Source organism: Octodon degus, unplaced genomic scaffold (genome assembly GCF_000260255.1).
Source record: "Octodon degus isolate 3935 unplaced genomic scaffold, OctDeg1.0 scaffold00142, whole genome shotgun sequence".
NCBI classification, from domain to species: Eukaryota; Metazoa; Chordata; class Mammalia; order Rodentia; family Octodontidae; genus Octodon; species Octodon degus.
In genome coordinates this window covers 4361474-4367420 of record NW_004524718.1, presented here as the reverse complement: position 1 = coordinate 4367420, position 5947 = coordinate 4361474, and positions in this window count along the sequence as shown.

Here is a 5947-nt window from a genome sequence, read left to right as displayed (position 1 = left end):
CCTGGGCTAGGACTGGGTCTGGGGGCTCCCGGAACTCGGCAGAAAATCCTACTCAGCAGGCGGGGTGGGGGAGGCACTGCGGAGTGGTGGGGGGCTGCCCAAGGGGCTGGGAGAGGGTCCGACCCACTCTGCGCCTGGGCTGGGACTGGTCCCGCCGGCGCAGGGTAGCAGGAAGCTCTCCACACACTCACCAGACCTGGGCTAGGACTGGGTCTCAAGATAAATATTTTTATTCCAAAAGTTACACAGGAGGACACAAAAGATTGGGACCACAGTTCAAAATTTAAGAGAGAATACATTAAGTTCTGTGGCTACATGTGCAGCATCCACAGCAACCTATGGCAAGTCATGAACTCCAAAGGGCTGCATGAGTCTGACGCTAGGACACTTCTGGTGTTGTAGCTCCCACAGCTTCTCTCTTAAGTTCACTTTCCTTCTTTGCAGCTTTCATTAGATGATCCACATTCCTGGCTCTTCCTTATTCCTGGGGTCTCCCTTGCACCATTGACTTCATGCTCACAACTTCACACATGGCCCCCTCAGGGACACACTGCATGGCCCCCTGGGCCTTCTGAAATAGAGATAGAAGCCTTCCTCACCCCACAGCTGTTGTGTTCTGCATACACCTAAAGCCAGTGCCACACAGATGCTGCAAAGATCTGCTGCCAGCTGGGGCAGAAGCTGGCTTTCCTCTTTCTTGGATGTAGGGATCAAGCACCTCGGTGACTGCACTCTGAATCCACTTCTGACGAATACGTTTCTTGTCTGCTGCACTTCTGGAGCATGGTGTTCTGTGGTTTTTCTCCTCAAAGCAAAGTCTTTCACTTTTGCAGATTTGAGCTGTAATGGGTGGAGACTCATTGTTTCTTGTCTTTTCTATTTTTCTGTTCCTTCTCATTAATTGAGATCTTCTCAGCTCTGCAAGTCCACAGATTTATTGGAGCTTCGTTTCTGGTCCAATTACAACATTTTAAATCATCCTGATGAGCTCTTTGCTCCTGATTTTCCACATAAATCTGACTAAAAGCCCCCAACAATAACCATGCCACCACCTCACATGCTACTCCCCTGGAATTTCTTCAGGTAAATTAGTTTCCCACCCTCAGTCTCAGTCTCAGTCTCAGTCTCAGTCTCAGTCTCAGTCTCAGTCTCAGTCTCAGTCTCAGTCTAAGGCAATGTCTCTGGACAAAAGCAAAATGCAAAGAAAATTTTTGTCAAGCCAGAACATATCACTGGGAGTCCAACAGTCAATATAATCCTTCCAAGCAGAAGTCTCCCTGGCCAAGTCTTTACAGGAGGATTTCTGTCAAGCTTCTGATCTTCTGAGCTCTGAAGAGAGTGTGTCCCATATCAAGTAAGCAGATTAAGACTTTCCAGCTCTACTCTTTCAGGTGATGTCCCCAAAGCTTTCCAAACTACTCCTGCAAGTCATTCCCAAAGGCCCTTGAATCACATGCTCAGATATAGACATAGTCATGACACCACTCCTAGTACCAGAGTCTGTGTTAGTTACATTTCTCTTATTGCTGAGACAAAATACCTGATACCTAAAGTTAAAGGAGAAAAGCCTTTATGTAGCTCACAGTTTGTAGAGGTTTTACTCTATAATTAGCTGGCTGCAAGGCAGGTTGGCATGACAGAAGGGCAGCAATTCATGGTGGCAGAAGATATTAAAGCCAAAGTGGTAAAAGAGACCAAGGCCCTTTTCCTTCCTTACATTGTAAGCAGGCTACCCACTCTAAGACCTTTCTCTTGCATAGGTTGAGGATGTTCATAAAGTAAAGGCCCAGCCCCCCTGCTGATTTACTTAGCCAAAGTTCTGAACTTCCCAAGTTGACACAGTGTATCAATCATGACACCACATGATGCTTATTCTGCTGCCTGTGGCTATTGTTTCAAAACTTAAGTAACAAATGCCACGTGTTTCATGGTTTGTGGTTTACCCTCCTTTGTACAGTTGCTAGCTGTTTAGCGCCCCTTGAGATAAGACATCACAGTCCTCTGTGTGGCACATAGAGCAGGGCAGGAAAGTGAGAGGACCCCTGTCCTCCTTGCTGATATGTACTACCAATGCTTCTCCGTGCTATTGGTAATAGATTTCATAGTGAAGGAGGTCAAGCTGCTGCCGAGCTTAAGAATCAGGGCCTGTATTTCCATGAGAAGATCCTGTAGGGCAAAGAGACAAGAACAGTACTACAGATCATGAGTTTTTAGGTTCACAGACTATTGTCACATAAATGGCACACTACATGTAAGGCTTTTCACTTCTAGATTGCTGTTTAATGTCATTTGGTCTTCATAAAAAAAGATACAAACAGTGTGGTCCAGATTAAAAGCTAAGCTCTTTCTTCCTCATACTGTCCTCCTGAGCTAGTTTGCTCCTCCACGAGGGACTCCTGTGGCTTGCACACTCTGTCTCTGTATCCTGCATGGGGCCTGGCTCATCTCCGTGCATTTATGCCTGCAGCGCTGTGAACTCCCATCTCCATTTTCTTATATGGATGTATGCTCTGTGCCTACATCCTGGTAATTCTTTGCCTTCAGCACCTGGCTAGTAGTGACAACGGAAGCTGTGTGTGGGCAGGAAATGAAGGAGAACAGGAAGAAGGTCTCTTTCTGCCTCCCTTTGGTTTGGCAGTGGCCACATTCCTCTCACCACCCCCCTCTCTCCTTCTGGGCCAGGACATAAACGCTCCCTGCCCCTCTTCTGGTGCCTTGTCTTTGTTATTTGTTTTCATTATCTTTCCTTATAAATACTATTCATTAAACTATGCTAGCTCACTCTCCTGACTAATTTTCTTTTGTGTGTGTGTTTTTTGACAGGACCCTAAGCAATATGGATGCACATAACAATTTGTGAAAATATGTAGAATATTCTTTTTTTCTGACCTCTCTGTTCTACCCCCAGATGCTTAAACATTTAAGATTCAGAATCTACACCTGACATATTCAGTCCTAGTCCCCGTGAAAAGAGCTGAGCCAAGCACTTACGCATCTGGGCTTGGTACCATTTGTTTCCTCTTGGAGTCAACCCTTCCTCTTCCTTAGACCTCAAAGAAAGCAGATTCTTGGAGCCACAGTCAAATCCTGAATCAAAACAGGAAGTTGATAAGCATAGTCCGAGCTGGCCGAAGGCTCCCTGATCTGACCCCAGAGACCAGATCTGACCAGATCCCGGAGCACAGTCTTGGAGAGCAGAATAGCAAGTTACTTTATAACCCGAGAAGGCTGGTACTGACTGCCTGTGTAAAATCCCAATGACAACTTGGGAATCAGGGAGTCTCATGCCAGATGATATGCATGGTGGGATTTCAGAGGCATCGGCAATCATTCCAGCCTGAAGCTTCACCAATGACACATTTCTTTGGGGTTCATTGTCATCTTTAAATAAAAAAAAAACCTGTTACTAAAGAGAAGAAAAAAGTTAACAGGTAATGCATGGTTGCTACATTAACAAGACTGCAAACAAAAGTGTGTTGTGAAACTGTGGGGCAGGCAAAGAGAAAAACTGGGACTTTCACCTTACACGTGAAGCAAAAAGAAAGGAAAAGAAGGAATGCTTATCAAATTAGCAATCTCATGAAAACAGTGAAATTTCTTGAGGAAAATTGCTGAGTACTTTGCACACTAAGGCCTTTCACAGCTCACTCTGCAGAGGGAAACAAAACACAAACCAGAGAGGCAGAGAGCTCAGCCTGAGAGTCCGGCGTGGTTCATCGTGCTGCTCCTTTCCTAACCACTAGCAGAGACCTACCACCTTGCGGCACATCCAACACGGGACCCTGAAAACAGGTTCATCGCCGCATCTCCCGATTCACTCAGATAAACATCACTTCAAATGCTGTGAGAGTCTCATATGGGTCATAAATATGTTCAAAGCATGTGTTTTAATTCATAGTTGAGAAAGCAAGGTTATGATCAACAATCCATGGAATGAGAATTGGAAAAGCTGGGTATAATCATTGTCTGCCTGTTGCTGGCAGAATAACTATGGGCAGTTCACCAAAATCCTGAGAAAAATTTCCTCAGAAGCAATTGGACTAATGAGCTGACTAACAGGGTAGTGAGGAATAAATTAAGTTAGACACTCTAAGGTAGTTAGTAAATTGCCTGAAACATTAAGTCATTCAACAAACAATAACTTTTTACTGTTAGCTGGGCACTATGAAAAGAGAGTAGCTCATAAGCATAAAATATGAGGTTTGGAAAAATTTCTCCTATAGAGGAGAGATGTGTGTGCTGCATAGAGAGAGGCTTAGGTGTAGCTAAGTTCCCTGCACAGCCTTGAGAAGGCCAGGTGAAAAGCTAGGGAATTCTGGAGAGATAAAACTTCTATTGTATAAGTACATGAGACTTCAATGGAAAGATCTGGCTCTTAATGACCAGGGGGAGAACCCATTTGGGTAGAACTCAGAGTTTCATCTCTTCCTTTCTCTAATTACATCTTGTCCCAGACATTAGTGGTTCACAGGTGAAGGGTACAGAGATCTGTGGGGATGCAGGTGGAGGTCAGGTGCATCATAGGATAAGAAAAAAGAAGGGAAAGGAGTGTACCTAAGAGGCAGATTTTCAACATGAACTCAAGACAGACTACAGCACACAGAGCAGAGGCAACTCCCACTCCACCAACGAGACCAACAAGGCAGTGACGTCTGGCAATCAGGTGAGACTCACCCATTTCCTGTGCCAGGCACACATCACTTTTCTATGTGTGCAGCTCAGCAGAGTCTATGCTAAGTTTTGAAGGATTCAAGAACTCTCCACTGTCTTCCCTGTATGCCTTAATATTATCCTGGGTTAGGCGAGAACAGATTCAGTAATCCCTTTTACCCCATTGTCTAGAACTAGGAACTTGACCTGCAAGGGCCTTATGTGTGACCACATCATACCTTACTGAGCAGGAAGTGGCACTCAAGTGGCAAACAAGAGGAAGATTAAAAAGATTTGCCTTGTCACAAACCTAGGTGGTAATATAGTCCAGATTTGAACCTAGTGTTTTGTTCTTTTGTATGTTAGTATTTGTCCTACAGTTCCTAAAAAAAGGTGACCATTCTTGTTGTATCCTTTATCAACAAACTTACAAAACTGTCATCAGAAAGACCTAAGCTCAAGTCCAAACTCAAATAACTAAGTGATCAGGTACAGACAACTGAACTTCATAGAGTCTCAGGTTCATCAGCCACAAAATAAAATAGCAATCTGCATAAGCTACCTTGAGGATGAAACAGGATAGCATGGAACATAACTAGTGCATACTGCCAGGGCCAACTATTCGACTCTGGTTGCTATTTCAATTAATTAAGCTATGATCAGCCAGGGAACTTCAGATTGCTAGAGAGAGCTTAGAGAAAAAGAAAGATATTTTTAAGGGATGGGGAGGGAAGGCTGGTTAGCTTCACAGCTTTGATAATTCTGAGACCACTAAACTCAATACGATGTTGGGGCTGGTTCAAAGGCCAATGAAAAGCAGTTATTGAGTTTGCTTTACAGTATTTAATCTTCTTCTCCAATAGACTCAGAGTCAGTAGGAGATGCAGAAGGTGGTGAGCACAATGCAACAGAACAGTCCTTGCGCAAAGGCATGTGTGACAGCCACAGCCGTGCTGGGGCACTAAGGGTCTCATACTCCTCACACTCTGACTCCAAAATTTACAAATGGGATGAGAGGGGAGAAGAAGGAAAGCAAGAGGAAGAAAATTAATGGTGAAAATGACTAATGTTACATTTCAGCATCCGATCCTCGTGCAAGCAAGAGACATATAATTAAGAAAGCTGTTGCAGAAATCGGATGCTCTCTGCATCACTGATGGAATTTTTCTGGAATTTCTGCCACTGCTCTGTTGTCCAAAATATATGGGGAAAATTCATCAACTTCATTTTCATCAGTAGTGGTAACTATTTAAGTTTGGTGTTCTAGGAAAAGAAATGAAGTGGCTTCACTATATAT